The sequence below is a fragment of the Dendrobates tinctorius genome, unplaced genomic scaffold (genome assembly GCF_039654945.1).
Source record: "Dendrobates tinctorius isolate UK_male_01 unplaced genomic scaffold, ASM3965494v1 ptg000012l, whole genome shotgun sequence".
Lineage (NCBI taxonomy): Eukaryota > Metazoa > Chordata > Amphibia > Anura > Dendrobatidae > Dendrobates > Dendrobates tinctorius.
Window position 1 is genome coordinate 7,635,008 of NW_027361680.1, and position 20,896 is coordinate 7,655,903.

A 20,896-nucleotide genomic window follows, 5' to 3' on the forward strand; every position below is an offset into this window, starting at 1 on the left:
CCTGCCGTGTTTCAGAACTTTGCTAATGATATTTTCAGAGACATTTGTGGGGTGTATGTCGTAGTGTATTTGGATGACATTCTGATTTACTCTGCTGACCCTGTGACACACGCTCAACACGTCTGTTCTGTGCCGCAGAGACTGCGAGAACACTCCTTGTTTGCTAAACTGGAGAAATGTGGGTTTTTTTGCTGAGGAGGTACAGTTTTTAGGGTACATGGTCTCAGGCAAAGGGTTCCGCATGGATCCTGCCAAGATCCAACTTATTAAAGCTTGGGTACAACCCAAATCGCTAAAAGCACTGCAGCGATTTTTAGGGTTTGCTAATTACTACCGCAAGTTCATCAGGGGTTTCTCAGAAATTGCCAAACCACTCACAGATTTGACCCGGAAAGGGGCAGACGTGGCCAATTGGAACCCAGAGGCAATTCAGGCATTTTCTACGCTAAAGGAGTGCTTTGTGGCCAACCCGGTTTTGGTTCAGCCTGATCTGGACCGCCGATTTATTGTAGAAGTAGATGCCTCTGAAGTCTGAGTGGGAGCAGTGCTATCGCAAGGCACTGCATCCCTCACTCAGCTTCGTCCATTTGCTTTTTTTTCCCGCAAATTCTCTTCCACTGAGAAAAACTATGATATAGGTAATCGGGAACTATTGGCAATTAAATGAGCCTTCGAGGAATGGCACCATTTCCTCGAGGGCGCCAATCATAAGATCACTGTAATTACTGATCACAAGAACCTGACCTACCTGGAGTCAGCTAAAAGACTAAATCCTAGACAAGCAAGATGGGCCTTGTTCTTCTCTAGGTTTGATTTTATAATCACCTTCCGCCCTGGTACTAAAAATGTGAGGCATATGCCCTCTCTCGCAGTTTTTGCCCCTCACAAGCCGAGGACTGTGAACCAGTTCCGATACTGGCCAATGGGATTGTTGTGTCGGCAGTGTTTTTGGACCTTCTGGAGGAGATCCGTAGGTCCCCAGAACAAGCTCCTGACACTACGCCCCCCCAGAAAATTGTTCGTTCTGGCTACGCTTCGCCTACAAATTCTTAAAGAATCGCATGACTCTGTTCTGGCAGGCCATCCAGGTCTCAATAATACCACCAGACTGGTAACTAGGAATTTTTGGTGGCCGACAGTGGTTAAAGACTGTAAAGACTATGTTTTAGCGTGTGAAGTCTGTGCCCACGCCAAGTCCCCCCATAATCGCCCTGCCGGCTGGCTCCAGTCCTTGCCCACCCCTGAGATTCCATGGACCCACATCTCCATGGATATCATTACGGACCTGCCGTCCTCAGATGGGAAACCGTGTATCTGGGTGGTGGTGGACAGGTTCAGCAAACAGTGTCATTTTGTCCCCCTGTCGGGGTTACCTTACTCCGAAACTTTGAGTAAACTGTTCATTGTGCATGTTGTACATCTGCACAGTGCTGCGGTCAATATTGTGTCCGACAGGGGTACCCAGTTTGTTTCAAAGTTCTGGAGGGCGTTCTGCAAATGCATTGGTATTGAGTTGTCCTTCTCCTCGGCCTACCACCCCGAAACCAATGGTCAAACTGAGTGTACCAACCAGGCTCTGGAGCAATACCTTCGCTGTTATGTGTCAGAACATCAGTCCGATTGGGTGGAACATCTGCCATTAGCTGAGTTTGCCCTAAATAATCGGTACCAGGACTCCATTAAGACTACCCCCTTTTTCTGCAACCATGGACTGCATCCGCGCTTGGGTTCATTCTCGGCCAAGATGTCGGAGCTCCCTGAGGTAGAGAAAAATATACATCGCTTAAAAACGATTTGGTCTGAGGTAAACTCGAACTTGAAAGGGGCCCAGGCTAGACAGGCTTCGGCTGCGAACAGACGGCGATCTAAGGGGCCGCACCTGGGAGTTGGAGACAAGGTCTGGCTCTCCACCAAAAACATCAAGCTTAAAGTGCCATCTGCCAAACTGAGTCCCAGATTTATTGGTCCATACGAAATTATAGAGGTAATTAACCCGGTAGCCTTCCGTTTAAAATTCCCTCAGTCATTCAAATTGCCCAACGTCTTCCATAAATCTCTCCTCAAGCTTTATCGCTCTCCAATTCATCCTGTCCAGTCCCTTCCTCCTCCTGTTTAGGTCAGGGGTACCTTGGAGTATGAAGTCCAGGGTGTCCATGACTCCCACTATGTAAGAGGGTCTGTACAGTATCTTGTACACTGGAAGGTCTATGGCCCGGAGGAGAGGTCCTGGGTCCGGGGGACATCCATGCCAAAGCATTTATTAGGAGATTTCATTTCCTTCACCCTGACAAACTGGGTTTTGAGGGTCCGGAGGCCCCTATTAGAGGGGGGGTACTGTCACGTCGCTGTCAGACTCGGGGCCTGCTGTCCTGGCATCGGCCTCTAGGAGGCGTCGGACTGTCACATCGCCATCTGACTTGGGGCCTGCTGTTCCTGCCTCGGCCACTGGGAGGCGCCGTGGTTCACCCCCGAGTGATGGCAGCAACAGAGAAGGGGCTCCTGCGCAGGTATCTGGTGGACGCAGGCTCCGCTCCTCTGTACGTCATGAAGGGGTTGGTGCATCACCATCTGGCCTGGTCCTGGGGGGTGGTCCTGATGACATCATCAGTCCGGGAACCTGTGAGGGATGACCTGATCCCTCACATACCTTGGGACTGGTCTTGCAAGCCGCCGGATATATTCTTGGTTTCCCTGTGTGCTACGGTGTGATTTGCTATTGTTTGACTCTGACCTCAGCCTGGATTTCTGACCCCTCTACTGCCTGACGATTTTGTACCTCTGCTGCACTCCTGGTTTGTGACCTTGGCCTGGATATTCAACTCTGCTACTGCCTGCCGTTTTTGTACCTCTGCTACTCTCCTGGTTTGTGACCATGGCCTGGATATTCAACTCTGCTACTGCCTGCCGTTTTTGTACCTTTGCCACTGTCCCGTTTTGCGACCTTGGCCTGGACTGTCTACTCTGCCACTGCCTGCCGATTCGGTACCTCCGCTGCTCTCCCGATTTCTGTCTACGTTTTTGGTTCCCTGCCTTTTTCCCTTGGCAACCGTCCTGCTCTGGTCCACTGCTCCTCTAGACAGCCACCCCCTGGGCCTTTCTACAATTCCAGATCCCTGTATAGGGGTTAAGGGTCTCGGGGTTTTTCGGGGTGCTGTCCTTTTTGCAGCCCAGATTCTCGGACGGACGTCACAACAGGGAGCTGATCTGTGAAGAGGGAAAGGACAAGAGCAGAGACTGAGAGATTCTAGGGAAGCTAAAATACTGCATACAGCAGACCCCTGAGTGAAGCGCTAATAAAGAGAAAAGGGACATCAGAGTCCTAGGCTGACAGGAGCTGTAAGTCCTGATAGCCGAATCTGAAAGTACAGGGGATTGTAAATTCCTGTGCACAGTAATCACCTGAGGGCACGGCAGCGGATAAGGAGCCCGGGGCCGACGGTGAAGAGAATGGTACCCGTGGAATAGGCTCACGCTGACAGCCATACAGGTTAGTGAAACCATCACGAATAGAGGGTCGCAGCATAGTTATATACAGCGGAGACCCACACACATAGCGCAGAAAGGAAGGTCCTAAATCCCCACCTGGCAAGGTTGATCCCCTGAATGCCTCCAGGCGAGCTGGACTCATTCCATCACCTGTATGTGGTACTCCGGACTGCAACCTATTACCAGTAAAAGGTAAAGAAACTGCACCTCTCTGTGTCTTTCTCTCATTTATCTGCACCCCAAAGTTTACAGCCACTTTTACTATTTATTTAACATCTTTGCCCTGGGACTACAGCCCTACCTGTGGAGGGCTACAACATCATAGCTGCGCCCAACATCCATCCCAGAGAAGCAACGCCGCAGCGCTGGTCACCTCTGACTAGAATACCACAGGTGGCGTCACGTATTTCACCATCTAATAACTTTGTTTTCATTTTTTACCACATAAATACCACACAACTTTCCCCTATTTTTATTAATGGACGCCTCTGGGCCACAGACCGGATCGCCGCCGCCATAACACCGTCCCCCATGGAAGTCAAGGGGCCCGGTAACGAGTACACCCAGGCTCCGCGGGGCACTCCAGTTTATTGGAGGATGATCCAGACAGGCGGCTGCAATTTAGTGAGATTATGCTTAACAAAATTGAAGAAAATCCAGTAATTTTAGGTAACATTATGTGGAGTGATGAAGCTTCTTTCAAATTATCTGGCCATATTGACAGACATAATTGTATTTACTAGTATAATGAGAACATGCATTTAACATTAGTGCAACAACTAAATAAGCCTAGTGTCAATGTTTGGGGTGGTATTTCAAGTTTTGGTGTTTTTGGACCATTTTTTTTGATGGAACAGTCACAGGAGATAAGTGTCTCGAAATTATAATGAATCAAGTTGTTCCCCAGTTACAGCAACAGCCTAAAGCCCCCGCTACGCACTGCGATATCGCTAGCAATATCGCTGTAAAGTCACTGGTTTTGTGACGTAGCAGCGATATTGCTAGCGATATCGCTATGTGTGATACTTACCTCCGACCGGCTCCCCCGCTGGTTATAGCTGATCGCGCGAGAAGCTCCTGAATCATTTCTCGTCGTCAGCTTCCTGCTGGGCTTCCTGTGGCACCGACGAGCGACGCGTGGAGCCGGGCGGGAGGACGTAGGATCGCCACGTCTCACAGGTAAGTAGCGATCCCCGACCCCTGCGATGTCGCTGGTGAGATCTGCCTGTGTGGCAGCTCACTAGCGACCACCTAGCGATGCACCAGCGATCCTGACCTCGTCATATCGCTAGTCGGGATCGCTGGTGCATCGCTAGTTGTAATGGTACCCTAATTCAAATGACCTTTATTTCCAACAATATGGGGCCCCTCCACATTATTCAAGAGTAGTCCGCGAGTATCTTGATGAAACATTTCCTAATAAATGGATTGGCTGAAGAGGCCCACTTGATTGGCTGGCACGTTAAATGGATTGGCTGAAGAGGCCCACTTGATTGGCTGGCACGTTCACCAGACTTGACCCCAATGGATTTTTTCTTTTGGGGAGTACTCAAGGACAAAGTTTATAGTCGAAAAACAAAAAGTGTCAGTGATTTGAAAAATTACATAAGAGATGCATTTCAAGAAATTAATACCCAAAGAGACTTGTGCAAAAATGTTTGTCGAAACGTAAGAGGCAGACTTCAAAGCTGTGCAAATTGTGATGGAAAACAGTTTGAGCACCTGCTTTGATAAAATGTAAGGGCTTTTGTATTATTGTTCAGAATAAAATGTAATTGTCAATGGTATGTTTGTGTTAGTAAATATAATTTTATATATAAATCAAAATAAATGTTATTATTTTCTGTCCACCTACTTTTGGACCACCCTGTATATGATAAAGCAAATTAGTCATAAACTAACACTTTTATCCAATATATTCTTTATTTCGCAGTCAAGTTTGGACACTTGGGCCTAAGGCCAGGATCATACTACTGTGCGTGATGCGAGAAGCTTGCACGAGTCTCTCGCACCAATACCCAGCGCTTCCGCCGGCACAGGATCGATGCTGCGGCTGCATAGAAATATATGCAGCCACACACTCAGGTCCCGAGTGCCGGCTGCAGTGCCAGGTGTTGATGCGAGAGACACGTGTGAGTTTCTCACATCACACACAGTACTGTGATCCCAGCCTAAGAGTAATTATTTTCATAACTAGAAGCTTTCCTAATAGTGAATAAACCAGAAATGTGAGAACGCTGAACGTGTAGTGTATTTAACTATGTATTGGAACATTAGCATGACAACCAGAACAATACTGTCTACTGTTAGCAAAGCACAACATTTTATTTTCACAATCAGCTTATGGTTTCAGTCTTTAACAAGCACAGAACTTGAGTACAACAGCTTAGTATAGGCACAATGATGTTCATTAAAGTCAGCATTAGCATGTGAACGCTGAATTACCAGTAAGAGGGCATTGGTTATATGTAAACCGATCACCACTCAATTAATAGCCTGTTTAGACACTACCATGAGTGATAGGTAGAACAATCCTTATGTGCTCATAGACTGATATTGTTCTCAGTGGCACATTTTTCGTTTACACAGGACATGTGATGTCGAGAACAATTATTTTCAAACGAGCTTAAAAATAATTGCACCCAATGAATTTTGAGCCAGAGTGAGAAGCCTTGTGATTTACCTCCAGAGCGGATGCCCCTGAGGATAAGAGGTATCCGGGAACCTGTGCGGTCGTCACGGACAGTAATCTATATTATGCACACAAGGACCATGGGTACTGTAAAGTCAAAGGGTTGTCGGACGGTGCACGGGGTGCTGCTTTGTCAGGATTCGTACCGGGGTCTAGTCTGGGTTCCACAGCAAGTTTCGCTGCCTTACTGGCTGTGCCACACAGCCAGTCGGAATATTCAGTTTCTGATCAACTAGTTCTTTTTCGTTCATTCTTCCCCGTTCTGGTGATTGGCTGCTTCACTGTTTCCTGTTCGTATGTCCCGCCTTCTTCCTATTTAGCACTCCTCGGGGCTTTCACTCCTTGCCGGTGATTCTTTTGTGGTACGGATTCCTGCCTTCTCCACTGCGCTGCCCGGTACAACCTCTGACAGCCTCCCGGTCTCTCTTTCGTCTGAGTACCTCTGGACCCTAGCTTTCCGCTTTGTCTTTGCTGAAAGTTTAGTACTGTTTGGTGTGTTAGTTTTGGGTTTCGTGGATTAACCCTTCAGGTTCGTTCTCTCTTTAGTATCACTCTTGTAGTCCTCCTTGCTGCTGCTCGTCTCCCTTAGGTTGTCCAGCATTAATTCCACCCTCGGTTTACCCTCACTGTAGCTCCCTGCACTTACGCCGAGGAAGGGACCGCCGCCCAGTTGTCGCCCACCGGCTAGGGTGGGACCGGCAAGTAGGTAGGGTCAGCGGGGGGGTGGAGCTCAGTGGCACCTTCTTTCCCCGCCATGTGGTGGAATCATAACATAATCACCGGCCACCCAAATGGACGCTATGACCTCCTTAGTCAATCAGATGCAGGGTCTTACTCAGCTGGTGCAAGATCTTGCTGCGCTGGTCCAGCGTCAGGAGCAAATTCAAGCAGCTGCCGTGGCAGGGACAACTAATTCTGAGCCTAGAGTTAACTTACCCGAGCCATTTTTCGGAGATAGAAGCCAATTTGTTTCTTTTAGAGAAAATTGTAAATTATATTTTCAATTACGACCTCTTTCTTCTGGTCCTCCAGCTCAAAGAGTCCGTATCATAATCTCTCGCTTACGGGAGGGGCCCCAAGAGTGGGCCTTCTCTCTGCCGCCAGATTCAAATCTCCGTGTTTCAGTAGACGACTTCTTTCAAGCCTTAGGGAATATTTATGATGAGCCTGACCAAGTAGCTCTGGCCGAGGCAAATCTCACCTCCCTGTTCCAGGGTGATCAGGAGGTAGAGATTTATTGCACCCAGTTTCGTAGATGGAGCTTAGCTACCCGTTGGAATGATCCCGCCCTACGGAATCAATTTCAGCGGGGCCTTTCTCCAGCCCTAAAGGATGAACTGGTACATTACACCCTGCCCCAGTCTCTAGAGGAGCTGATGGCCTTAATGGTCAGAATTGATCGCAGGTTAAGGGCGAGGAGATCGGAGCAGGCAGCAGAGCAGGTTTCCGTTTTCTCTAGGGTCACTCCGGCTGTTCCGAGTCTGCCAGCTGCCGAACCCATGGAAGTGGGAGCCATGCAAACTACCACAGAACCTAGTCCTTGCCGTCCACGCCACGCACTTCGAACCTGTTTTTACTGCGGGGATCCTCGGCACTGGATAAAGGATTGCCCGTGGCGCCCTTGCACTCCACAAGAATCTTCTCGGAATACACCACCTAGGCCTGTGGGTGGACAGGTAATTCCTTTAAGTTCTAAGAGACTCTTAGTGCCAATTTCTATCGCTTTCTCCTCCTCTAAGGGAGAAGGAGTGGCCATGATTGATTCAGGGGCTACTGCTAATTTTATGTGTTATGAGTTTGCTGTCTCTTTGGGTATTTCTTTAATTCCACTCGCTCACCCCACTAAATTAGTTGGTATTGATAACACCCCACTAGCTAATGGGGAGATTAGTCTCTGTACTCCATTGCTATCATTTCAGGTTGGTGTACTGCATGTGGAACAACTGTCTTTTTTGGTTATGCATGACCTCCCAACTAGTGTCATACTGGGGCTCCCATGGCTCCAGCTCCATAATCCCAACATTAACTGGGTTTCTGGTGAATTAGAGAAGTGGGGTGCAGATTGTTCACAGAAATGCCTGTTAACACACGTTTGTGGTATCGTCTCCGTACAAGCTTCTCTTCAGAGTCTTTTGGGCCAATTCGCAGATGTCTTTTCTATGAAGGAGTCTGAGCGGTTGCCACCTCATCGCTCTTATGACTGTACTATCAATTTGGTTCCCAATTGTAAATTCTCTAAGGGACGCTTATACAATTTATCTCCTCCTGAAAGAGAAGCTTTACGTGAGTATGTACAAGAGGCTCTAAGAAAGGGGCATATTCGTCCGTCCACCTCACCCCTGGCCGCAGGTTTCTTTTTTGTCAGTAAAAAGGATGGAGGACTCAGGCCGTGTGTAGATTACCGAGGTCTTAATGAGATAACTGTCCGTAACCAATATCCACTACCGTTGATTCCGGACCTGTTTAACCAGGTTCAGGGGGCTCGATGGTTCTCGAAGTTGGACCTGAGAGGGGCGTATAATCTCATTCGTGTAAAGGCTGGCGACGAGTGGAAGACCGCCTTCAATACCCCCGAGGGCCACTTCGAGTGTCTGGTTATGCCCTTTGGGCTGTGCAATGCTCCGGCGATTTTTCAAAATTTCACCAATGATATTTTCCAACATGCTATTGGCCGCTATGTAATTGTCTATCTGGATGATATTTTGGTGTTCTCTCCTGACTGGGACTTACATTTGAATCATGTAAGGGATGTACTCCATGTACTCCGCAATAACCAACTTTTCGCCAAGCAAGAAAAGTGTATTTTCGGGGTCCAAAGTCTATCTTTTTTGGGTCATATTTTGACACCCCAGGCCATCACAATGGAGCCGGAGAAGGTAAAAGCGGTTCTTAATTGGGCTCGTCCTGCATCTTTGAAAGCTCTTCAAAGATTTCTGGGGTTTGCCAACTTTTACCGCAAGTTTATAAAAAACTTCTCTATTGTGGTGAAACCTCTCACAGATCTTACTGTGAAAGGTTCCAACTTGGTAAACTGGAGTAAGGATGCAGTGGACGCCTTCACGTTTCTTAAGGAGAGCTTTGCCACTGCTCCTGTTCTTACCCAGCCCGATCAGGAGAGACCCTTTGTTGAGGTTGACGCCTCGGAAGCGGGGGTGGGGGCAGTACTTTCACAGGGGACTTAGTCTTTGACTCATTTGAAACCCTGTGCATTCTTCTCAAAGAAGTTTTCCCCAGCGGAAAAAAACTATGATATTGGGAACTGCTCGCTATAAAGTTGGCCTTTGAGGAATGGCGGCATTTCCTGGAGGGGGCCAAACATCCTGTTACTGTCCTCACCGACCATAAGAATCTTGAATATCTCAAAACGGCCAAACGGCTAAATCCAAGACAGGCAAGGTGGGCGTTGTTCTTTTCACGTTTTAATTTTGTGATTTCTTTCAGACCCGGCTGCAAAAACGCCAGAGCAGACGCGCTATCTAGAAGCTTCTTGCCTGAACAACCGTCAAACATCCCACCTGTTCCCATTTTACCTGAGAAAGTGTTTTTGGCTGCTAATACCTCTGATTTGTTTGCTGAAGTTAAACAATTTCAACATTTGTCTCCGTCCGGCTCTCCTGATAATAAATGGTTCGTTCCCTGTCATTTGCGTTTGAGACTGCTGAATGAATACCACAACTCTCCTCTTTCAGGTCACCCTGGTATTTCGGGTACTATGGAGTCAATCTCCAGAAATTTTTGGTGGCCGACTTTACGCCGGGATGCCACTGCCTATGTCAAGGCGTCTGACATTTGTGCCCAGTCTAAGGTTAACCGCTCACGGCCTTTGGGAGAACTATGTCCTCTACCTGTTCCCTCCAAGCCATGGACCCATCTGTCCATGGACTTTGTTACTGATTTACCTCCCTCCCTGGGAATGACTACCTTGTGGGTTGTGGTAGATCGCTTTAGTAAGATGGCGCACTTTATTCCTTTACCCAAATTACCATCCGCCAAGCAATTGGTCCCCTTGTTTCTAAATCATGTGGTGCGGCTGCATGGAATTCCTTCTAATATTGTCTCAGATAGGGGTACCCAATTTGTCTCCAAATTCTGGAGAGCTTTCTGTAGTAAAATTGGCGTTTCCCTTGCTTTCTCATCGGCCTTTCACCCGGAGACCAATGGGCAGACAGAACGGGCCAATCAAGCCCTTGAACAATTCTTACGTTGCTATGTGGCTGATAAGCAAGAGACCTGGGCATCTTTTATTGCCTTGGCAGAGTTTGCCATAAATAATAGGGTGAACTCTTCCACAGGGATGTCTCCCTTCTTCTGCAACTTGGGATTTCACCTTAAATCCAGCTCTTTCTCTGAGGACCCCTCGGACAGTCCTGAGGTAGAGATTGTTTCCTCTGATCTGCGGTCGGTTTAGGAGCAGGTCCAAAGCAACATCAAAAAGGCTCATGAGTCACAGTGCCGCTTTGCTAATAGGAAGCGGAGGAGAAGTCCTTCCTTTGAAGTTGGGCAGAAAGTGTGGCTTTCTACTAAAAATCTGAAACTGAGAGTCCCCTCTGGTAAACTGGCTCCCCGGTACATTGGGCCCTTTAAAATATCTCAGATAATCAACTCTGTTTCTGTCAAATTGGACCTCCCCCAGGCGATGAGAGTGCATAGGGTATTCCATGTTTCTCTCCTAAAACCTTATGTACCTCCAGTTTGTCCTGCTGACACACCTCCTGCTCCTGTTGTTGTACTTGGTCACCCCGAGTTTGAGGTAAGAAAGATCTTGGACTCCAGGAAAGTTCGTGGGGTCCTGCAGTACCTGGTGGACTGGAAGGGGTATGGCCCTGAGGAGAGGTCGTGGGTGTCTCATTCCGAGGTTCATGCCCCCAGGTTGTGTAGGAGGTTCCATGTCGATTTTCCTGAGAAGCCTTCCCCGGGTGAGGGTCCGGAGGCCCCTCATAAAGGAGGGGGTAATGTCAGGATTCGTACCGGGGTCTAGTCTGGGTTCCACAGCAAGTTTCGCTGCCTTACTGGCTGTGCCACATAGCCAGTCGGAATATTTAGTTTCTGATCAACTAGTTCTTTTTCGTTCATTCTTCCCCGTTCTGGTGATTGGCTGCTTCACTGTTTCCTGTTCGTATGTCCCGCCTTCTTCCTATTTAGCACTCCTCAGGGCTTTCACTCCTTGCCGGTGATTCTTTTGTGGTACGGATTCCTGCCTTCTCCACTGCGCTGCCCGGTACAACCTCTGACAGCCTCCCGGTCTCTCTTTCATCTGAGTACCTCTGGACCCTAGCTTTCCGCTTTGTCTTTGCTGAAAGTTTAGTACTGTTTGGTGTGTTAGTTTTGGGTTTCGTGGATTAACCCTTCAGGTTCGTTCTCTCTTTAGTATCACTCGTGTAGTCCTCCTTGCTGCTGCTTGTCTCCCTTAGGTTGTCCAGCATTAATTCCACCCTCGGTTTACCCTCACTGTAGCTCCCTGCACTTACGCCGAGGAAGGGACCGCCGCCCAGTTGTCGCCCACCGGCTAGGGTGGGACCGGCAAGTAGGTAGGGTCAGCGGGGGGGTGGAGCTCAGTGGCACCTTCTTTCCCCGCCGTGTGGTGGAATCATAACATGCTTGTTGCCAAGTACCTGAGATTCGGTTTATGATGTGTCTTAGGCCGGGTTCACATTAGAGTATCAGTGGACAGCGTGGTGCTGTGGACTTCTTTCCTTAAGCTCCGCCTACTTCCGCATGTGTCCTGCGTACCTATCTTTAACATCGTGTATGGAGGGGCATGCGTTGTATGCGGATTCGTCCGCGTGCATCGTTTTGAAGTTCTCTCCGAATGTAACATGTTGCATTTGCTTGCGTTCGGTGGGCACGTCAAAACGATGCACGTAGGCGCATCCGTATAGAATGCATGTTCCTGCCTACACAATGTTAAAGATAGGTACGCAGGACGCATGTGGAAGTAGGCGGAGCTTAAGGAAAGAAGTACGCAGCACCACGCCGCAGACTGATACGCTAATGTGAACCTAGCCTTAATAAACCAAATTGACTTTTTAACCCTGAGTGTCCCAGCGTATTCCTCAACGACCAGCCAAGTGAGTACTCCCTGTCCACAGACAGTGGAGACACGTCACAAGGTATATACAATCATAATGAAAATTATCAATGCAAAAATATAGTTGCAAGTATTTAATGACTGTTAGATTATTACATTGTTTATGCTGACAGCCAGACATTTGTAAAAACAAGCTTCAACATTTCAGGTTTTCAAATAAATTTGAAAATAAAAAACAACCTGACCTTGTTATAAATAACTCAACAAATTATCCAGTTCTATAAAACTGATGGCCTGCCTTTAGTATATGCTATTAACATTAGAATGATGGGTGTCCTAGTTCAGTATGACCCAGACACAGATGATTAAATGGGTAGATCACCTGAAATTCCTGTTTCCACTTTATTCTTTACACTGCTTTACATTGCACTTTTTGGAGGGGATTTGCTCACTACTAGCTTATTCAGTAAACATTTATGTGCCCAGTATGGGCTGGACTTTCAGCTAATGTACTGAATTCAGACACATACAGTATATAGAGCAACTTACGTTTATGCAGTGATTAAGAACCATTTTCATATATTTAAGTTTGAAGCATGTAGGGTTTTTTTTAGGATGTCCTGTTTTTAAACCTGTGTGTATTTGTGCATATTTTGTTAATGGATTAATAACATTTGACTATTTTTTATCTGTAGACTGAGTGTTGCACAAAGTATCGATTTTCCACAGACGTTGCACTTGATATCGCAGCACACCGAAGTGAACGGATGCAGGCTTCTATTTTCTGAAGATGCGTTCTAGTGAATAGAGCTATGCTTGGAATACTTAATCTATGCCGAGTTATTGCAAATGCTCAGGGATCGAGACGATACTTTGTCACTGTACTGTGTCATACATTAGCTATTAGTCTAACCAGGCTTTATACAAATGGAGTTATGATTAGAACATTTTTGTTAATCAATACTAAAGCAAGTGAAAAATGCTTAATGTATAAGTTTATCTCTAAAAGTGATATTGTCATCATAAACATTGTGGTGAGCTGACAATACTTGCACCACTGGATCCACGCTACTCTTGAGAACCTTTGTATCCTGAACCCCGTCTTACTTGGTGCTAATTAATAGCCACTCTAAGTGGCCATGTACAGTATGTATAGCGATCTACGTAGACTTCAATGGGGGTTCTCAAATTAACCTAGCACACTGAACACATATTTGCTATTATTTTATATAGTTTTGTGACGGCTGAGGTGTAAGCAATATGTAGTTTACTAATGTGTACTAATTAACTAGAAATTACAGTAGTGGTGATCACTATGCTCCTCTAATGCAGAGAAAACCTATAAAATGCATAAAAAGTAGCTCTTACCACAAGATGAATTTCCAGCACTACAAGATGGTCTTCTTCCTGTGCGACTGACAAAAAACGTTTCTTTTATTACCGTAAGCACAGCACAGACGCAGATTTTACTCCGATATAATCACCATTCTTCCTGCTTGAGGAGGCTGCTAATAAATGTTAGCTATCTGAATGACAGAGATATGTGCTGTAACACTGCACAGAGATGGACACTGGTAATTGCCTCTCAAAATGGTAAGCATTCCTCAAAGGCTTACTTACAGAGTTGGTAAGAGTCAGATCAATAAATCCTCCTTTCTGAGCTTATAGGAGAGGCAGCATTATAAAAGGAAGGTGATAGCGCATTGGTGATACTATGGTTACTGTATTGGCAACAAAGATATGCAAATAGCCATGTAAGCAGTGCAGGTTTCACAATGGATTATTACAGTACAGTCCTATCAGAGCACAATCAGGACTCACAATATTAGACATGCTCTACACATGACTGTACCAATTTACTGAGGTCATGGGTATGAATACATTTAAACATAGTACATACAATTTCAGATAGCGGCAAACAGCTCTGGCAAAAATAAAGAGACCACTGCATAGTTTTATAAAAATCAGCTTCTCTACATGTCTGACAGCCATTCCATTCCTGTGTCAGTTGAATTCCAACCAGAGTACACCTCGTTCTACTTAATGTGCTTCTGACTAGGTGATCACCTGAACCAAATCTTTTTTAATGAAGGAAAGTATAAAAATCCTGCTGTCGTGTTCACAATCCTCCAGCAACAGGACAAGCTGGAAGGCAAAACAAGTGCTAGTAATATCCCAAAAGTAATAGGAATGAAAAAATAACTATTAACCATGCCAAAGGAGTTGAAAAGAAAACTCTTGAGTGAGGAAAAGAAGGGATCAATTCTGGATGTACTAGCAGAGGGATACAGTGAGCGTCATGTTGCCTCCAGCCTTAAAATTTCTAAGACGGCAGTCCATTACAACAAGGTCAAGCAGCAGACATTGGGGACAACGAAGCTATAGACCAGAAGAGGGCGAAAATGACTCTCCACTGACCGGGATGACCATCATCTTATTCGAATGTCACTCAGTAACCGCAGGATCACATCAAGTGACCTACAAAAGGAATGGCAAATGGCAGCTGGGGTGAAGTGCACGGCAAGAACAGTTTGTAACAGGCTCGTAGAGGCAGGGCTCAAGTCATGTAAAGCTACAAAAAAGACTTTCACCAATGAGAAGCAAAGGACAGCCAGGCTGAAGTTTGCCAAAGACCATAAGAATTGGACCACAGAGGACTGGAGTAAGGTAATCTTCTCTGATGAGTTTAATTTTCAGCTTTGCCCAACACTTGGTCGTCTAATGGTTAGACGGAGACCCGGAGAGGCATACAAGCCACAGGGTCTTGCACCCACTGTGAAGTTTGGTGGAGGATCGGTGATGATCTGGGAATGCTTCGGCAAGGCTAGAATTGGGCAGGTTAATCTTTGCAAAGGACGTATGAAACAAGCCACATACAAATTATCCTGGAAAAACAGTTGATTCCTTCTGCTCAGGCAATGTTCCCCAACTCTGAGGACTGTTTTTTACAGCAGGACAATGCGCCATTCCACACAGCTAGGTCATTCAATGTGTGGATGATGGAGCACCATATCAAATCTCTGTCATGGACAGCCCAATCTCCAGACCTGAACCCCATTGAAAACCTCTCGCTGATCGTTGCTCTCCCGCCTGCCACACACAGCGATACGGGCTGGCCAGCGGGAGACCAACGATCAAAAAAATGTCCAGAGCTTTCAAGAACGATCAGCGATACCTGGCAGGGGGGCTGGTCGCTGATAGATGTCACACACAGAGATCTCATGGTGACTCAGCAGCGATCTTGCCAGCGAGATCGCTGTGTGTGATGGGGGCTTTAATCTTTTTGGATAATTTGGCCACAGCAGCCATTTATTTAACAACACAACATTAAAACTCTATTATCAATACCATAAAAAAGAGTAGGGGAGGGGTTGTTGGAGCTAACAGATCTGGCATCATGGCACCAACATATTTTAATTTACTAACCAATAGTGATGGGCGAGCACTAAAATGTTGGGTGCTCGTTTCGAGCATATTGAAATGCTCGGGTGCTTGACCTGAGCAACAAGCCTAATGTAAGTCTATGGGAAACTCAAGCATTTTTGCCACACCCCCCCCAGGTCTTTTTAGGGTCTAAAAACATCAGAAATCGATGGGAACAGGACTCAAATGGCATGGGAACATCATGGGGAAGACCCCAGGAAGCATTTCTGACTCCCAGGTCATTGCTGTGAACAATGCTGTCAGAGACTTACACCATTTTTACAGGCGCACAATAAAACATAAAGAAACAAAAGCAAATTGGATTTTCCTGGGAAATATGTTAAGTAACATCCTTTCTGGGTAATGATTTGTACGTAAGGCAAAAGAAATAACCCAAAACAAAAATGTTCCTCCACAAATTGGGCTATGTTCACACTTAGCATTTTTGATGCATTTTCAACTTTAGCATTGCTTTCAACCAAGACAAATGCATTCACTGGGAAATGTCATTTTAACATTTTACAACCTTATCTGGCCATGTGGTGTGTGACACATCATCACACACATCCTATTTCATTTATGAAGGAGAGACTCTGAAAGTCACAAAGCCTATTTTTATAGGTCCATCAAGCGGCCTTTACTATTCTTAAATGACCAGCAGTTGGACCTCACTATTCTTTGAGAGCCATCAGCCGGCTATGCTTTGCAGTTCCCATTATTAAACAGTTGGTCTCTTATACTGTTATTGCGTATACAGTGAGTGGCAGGGCTTGATGCACCCCAATAACTTTTTGAACCGATGTCCTAGATGTCCACATGAAAACAAAGTTCCCATTATCCATTTGGTACTCCCATAATGTTTGTCCATGAAATGAATGCAATGCCTGCTCCAAATTTGAACGCACCCCAATAACCCTTTGAACAGACATCCTGGATAAAGTCCTGGATAAGGTCCCATTATTCCTTTGGTACTCCCATAATGCTTGCCCAAGAAGTGAATGCAAGGCCTGCTCCAAATTTGGATGCACCCCAATAACCCTTTGAACCATTGTGGCCACATGAATGCTCACATGAAATGAATGAATGGCCACATGAAAACAAAGTTACTGTAACAACCCTGCTGGCATCGCTGCATGGCCTCCCATTCCCCACTCATCAACTTTCTCACTGCTCCAGGCCTTGCTGGGATTTCTGTCTGCTGCCAGCTCCATGCTCTGTCTCCTGTCTCCTTCCTGGCTGTGTGTATAGGGGAGCAGTGCCAGAACTCTCTGGTTCTTATGGCGTAAGGGTGCACCTGTCCAATCTGTCCCTGACCAGTTACCAAGAGCCCTCTAGTATTTAGGGCAGCTCCACCCACTGGAACCTTGCCTGTGCAATGTGTTAACTCAGTTTCTTGCTTCTGAGTAACCCAGGCCCTGTCCTATGTCTTGCCTTTTCTGGAGGCTTTATTCCTAGCCTTGCCTAGTACTTCTCTGTCCGCCCTCCAGGAGGCTTAAAATCCTGGTCCCTGTGCTTTTACTCCTTGCCTTGTCTTATCCTGGTCTCTGTGTCTTGTTCTAAGCCTTGCTTTGTGTCTGAGTATACTTTGGTCCCTGTACCTTGTCTCATACTGTTACCCTGTCTGAACTCTATCCTGCCTTTGTCTCTCTGTCTCCTTGTCTGTGGCTTCTTTCCTTGCTGTGTCTTTCCTTGTGTCCTCCTTGTCTGTGCTCTGTACCCTTGCAAGCTCTGCCTGCTCTGCATCCTTGCAATCTCTGCCTGCTCTGCATCCTTGCAAGCTCCGCCTGCTCTGCACCCTTGCAAGCTCCGCCTGCTCTGCACCCTTGCAAGCTCCGCCTGCTCTGCACCCTTGCAAGCTCCGCCTGCTCTGCACCCTTGCAAGCTCCGCCTGCTCTGTACCCTTGCAAGTTCTGCCTAGCTCTGCCTGCTCTGTACCCTTGCAAGTTCTGTCTGCACTGTACCCTTGCAAGCTCTGCCTGCTCTGTACCCTTGCAAGCTCTGCCTGCTCTGTACCCTTGCAAGCTCTGCCTGCTCTGTACCCTTGCAGGCTCTGCCTGCTCTGTACCCTTGCAGGCTCTGCCTGCTCTGTACCCTTGCAGGCTCTGCCTGCTCTGTACCCTTGCAGGCTCTGCCTGCTCTGTACCCTTGCAGGCTCTGCCTGCTCTGTACCCTTGCAGGCTCTGCCTGCTCTGTACCCTTGCAGGCTCTGCCTGCTCTGTACCCTTGCAGGCTCTGCCTGCTCTGTACCCTTGCAGGCTCTGCCTGCTCTGTACCCTTGCAGCTTTGCCTGTTCTCCGCACCCTTGCAGCCCTCCTCCTGTGTGAACAGGTCCAAACCTGTCCCGTCATACTCCACCCGCTCCTATCAGTACCCGTACCTGCACCTTCTGTGTGAATAGGTCCAAACCTGTTCTGTCATATTCCACTCCTTCCTGCCTACTCCAGGACCTGCACCTGCTGTGTGAACTGTTCTCTACCTGTTCCTTCACACGCCACACCTGCTCAGTGCCTCAGCTGTACCTGCTTGCCTTGTGTCTCAGCCGTACCTGCCTGCCTTGTGTCTCAGCCGTGCCTGCCTGCCTTGTGTCTCAGCCGTGTCTGCCAGCCCTGTGTCTCAGCCGTGCCTGCCAGCCCTGTGTCTCAGCCGTGCCTGCCAGCCCTGTGTCTCAGCCGTGCCTGCCAGCCCTGTGTCTCAGCCGTGCCTGCCAGCCCTGTGTCTCAGCCGTGCCTGCCAGCCCTGTGTCTCAGCCGTGCCTGCCAGCCCTGTGTCTCAGCCGTGCCTGCCAGCCCTGTGTCTCTGCCGTGCCTGCCAGCCCTGTGTCTCTGCCGTGCCTGCCAGCCCTGTGTCTCTGCCGTGCCCGCCTGCCAGTGTCTCATCCGTCCCTGTGTCTCAGCCATGTCGGCTTGCCAGTGACTCAGCTGTGCCTGCCTGCTCATCTTTGCCATGCCCGCCTGCCAGTGTCTCAGCTGTGCCACTGTCTCCCCAAGTGTGATCAGCAGCCACAGCCAGACACCGCCCTGAAGTGGCACCTAGCAGCTGCCTACCGCACAAGCCTGACCTCACCATCAGAGGCTCCAGCGAAAACCAAGGCAGCTGTCCTAGTCATGCCCCTTCCAGGGAAGTCTGGTTTGTGGCACAGAGGGGCCAAAACCCTCTGGCTCACACCCACCAGTCAGGGAGTGAGCGTGACAGTTCCCATTATTCATTTGGTACTCCCATAATTTTTGCCCATGAAGTTAATGCAAGGCTTGCTACAAATTTGGATGCACCCCAATAACCCTTTGAACAGACGTACTGAATGGCCACATGAAAACAAAGTTCCCATTATTCATTTGGTACTCCTATAATGTTTGCCCATGAAGTGAATGCAAGACTTTCTCCAAATTTGGACACACCCCAATAACCCTTTGAACCGACGAACTGAATGGCCACATGAAAATAACATTCCCATTATTCATTTCGTACTTCCATACTGTTTGCCTATGTATTGAGATACAACAAAAAGCACAAAATAACAAATTTGAAAAAAATACTCTGCAGTAAAAACATGACAGTAATCAGCAAGTGCTGTATAACAAATACAGGGTATTTAGTCGATACGTTTTTTGCAAAAAATATATACCAAGCTGCTTCACGGTAACCCTTCACGAAGCAGTCCCTATCTAATGTATTTAAAACCTGAACATCTGAACAGTGTCTAAAATGAACAGGATTCGGACAGGCGCTTCCTAGTATGGGCTTGTGGTGCAGGACAGCTCATTTATGTACATGTTACACAGGAGAGGGGTGGGGTCTCCCTAACCATGCTGAGCATGGAAAAAACGGATTAAAAACATATGTAACATGCACAAGTGTGAACAAGTCGATAAGACAATGCTCACACCACCCAATGGCTGAGACACAACATGAAAACGCAAAATAACAAATTTGAAAAAATACTCTGCAGTAAAAACATGACAGTAATCATGAATGGCCACATGAAAACAAAGTTCCCATTATTCATTTGGTACTCCAATAATGTTTGCCCATGAAGTGAATGCAAGACCTGTTCCAAATTTGGACACACCCCAATAACCCTTTGAACCGACGTACTGAATGGCCACATGAAAATAACGTTCCCATTATTCATTTGGTACTTCCATACTGTTTGCCTATGTATTGAATGCAAGGCCTGCCCCAAAATTACACGTCCCCCAACAACCCTTTGAACCGATGTACTGAATGGCCACATGAAACCAAAGTTCCCATTATTAGTCATTTGTTACTCCCATAATATTTGCCCATGAAGTGAGTGCAAGTGTTGAGGCTAAAGAACCTGCATTGGAGTATTGCAGTGCTGAGGCTGAAGAAACTGCAGTGGAGCTTTTCAGTATTGAGCCTGAAGAACCTGCAAAGAAGAATTGCAGTGTTGAGGATTAACACCTGGCAGTGGAGCATTGCAGTGTTGAGGCTGAAGAACCAGCAGTGGAGAAATGCAGTGTTGAGGCTGAAGAAACTCCAGTGGAGAATTGCAGTTTTAAGGCTGAAGACCCGGCAGTGGAGCATTGCAGTGTTGAGGCTGAAGACCCGACAGTGGAACATTTAAGTGTTGATCCTGAAGACCCGATAGTGTAACATTAAAGTGTTAAGAGATTTTCAGTGTTGAGGCTGAAGAACTGGCAGTGGAGAATTGCATTGTTGAACCTGACGAACCAACAAAGTTCACATTATTAGTTAGTGGGTCTCCCATACTGTTTGCCTATACAGTGAATGCAAGGCCTGCCACAAATTTGGACACACCCCAATACCCCTTGGAAGAGACGTGGAGGAGGGCCTCCTAAAATCTTTTCCTATTACAAAGGAGCGGGTCTCCTATACTTGTAATGCCCATACAGTAAGTGTATGGGCTGAAAAAGATTTCCCTCTGAGGAAAGACAGCAACATATTGTGTAAAAAATTTTTTACGGGCATCATAAACACTCTTTACAGCAATAATGTTGGTGTTGCATCAGGGAGCACGGTCACCCTGGTGATCTAGTGGTGGTAGACGAAGAGGCGTGGAGGAGGGCCTCCTAAAAATCTGTTCCCATTACAAAGGAACGGGTCTCCTATACTTGTAATGCCCATACAGTAAGTGTATGGGCTGACAAATATTTCCCCCTGGGGGATACAGTAACATACTGTCTAAAATTTTTTTTTACGGGCTTCACTCTTTAAAACAATAATGTTGGTGTTGCATCACGGATAACAGTCACCCTGGTGGTATCGTGATGGTGGATGATGAGGAT

General features: G+C 47.0%; 1 protein-coding gene across 1 annotated transcript in view; it reads right to left on the minus strand.

The window, feature by feature from the left end:
* The window catches only part of CCDC190 (coiled-coil domain containing 190), an 85,345-nt gene extending 71,497 nt beyond the window's left edge, over positions 1-13,848 (minus strand). The window contains exon 1 of the mRNA XM_073557931.1: positions 13,575-13,848. The gene's annotated coding sequence lies outside the window, so the exon portion shown is untranslated. The remainder of the gene's footprint in view (positions 1-13,574) is intronic.
* Between the last annotated feature and the right edge of the window lie 7,048 nt (positions 13,849-20,896).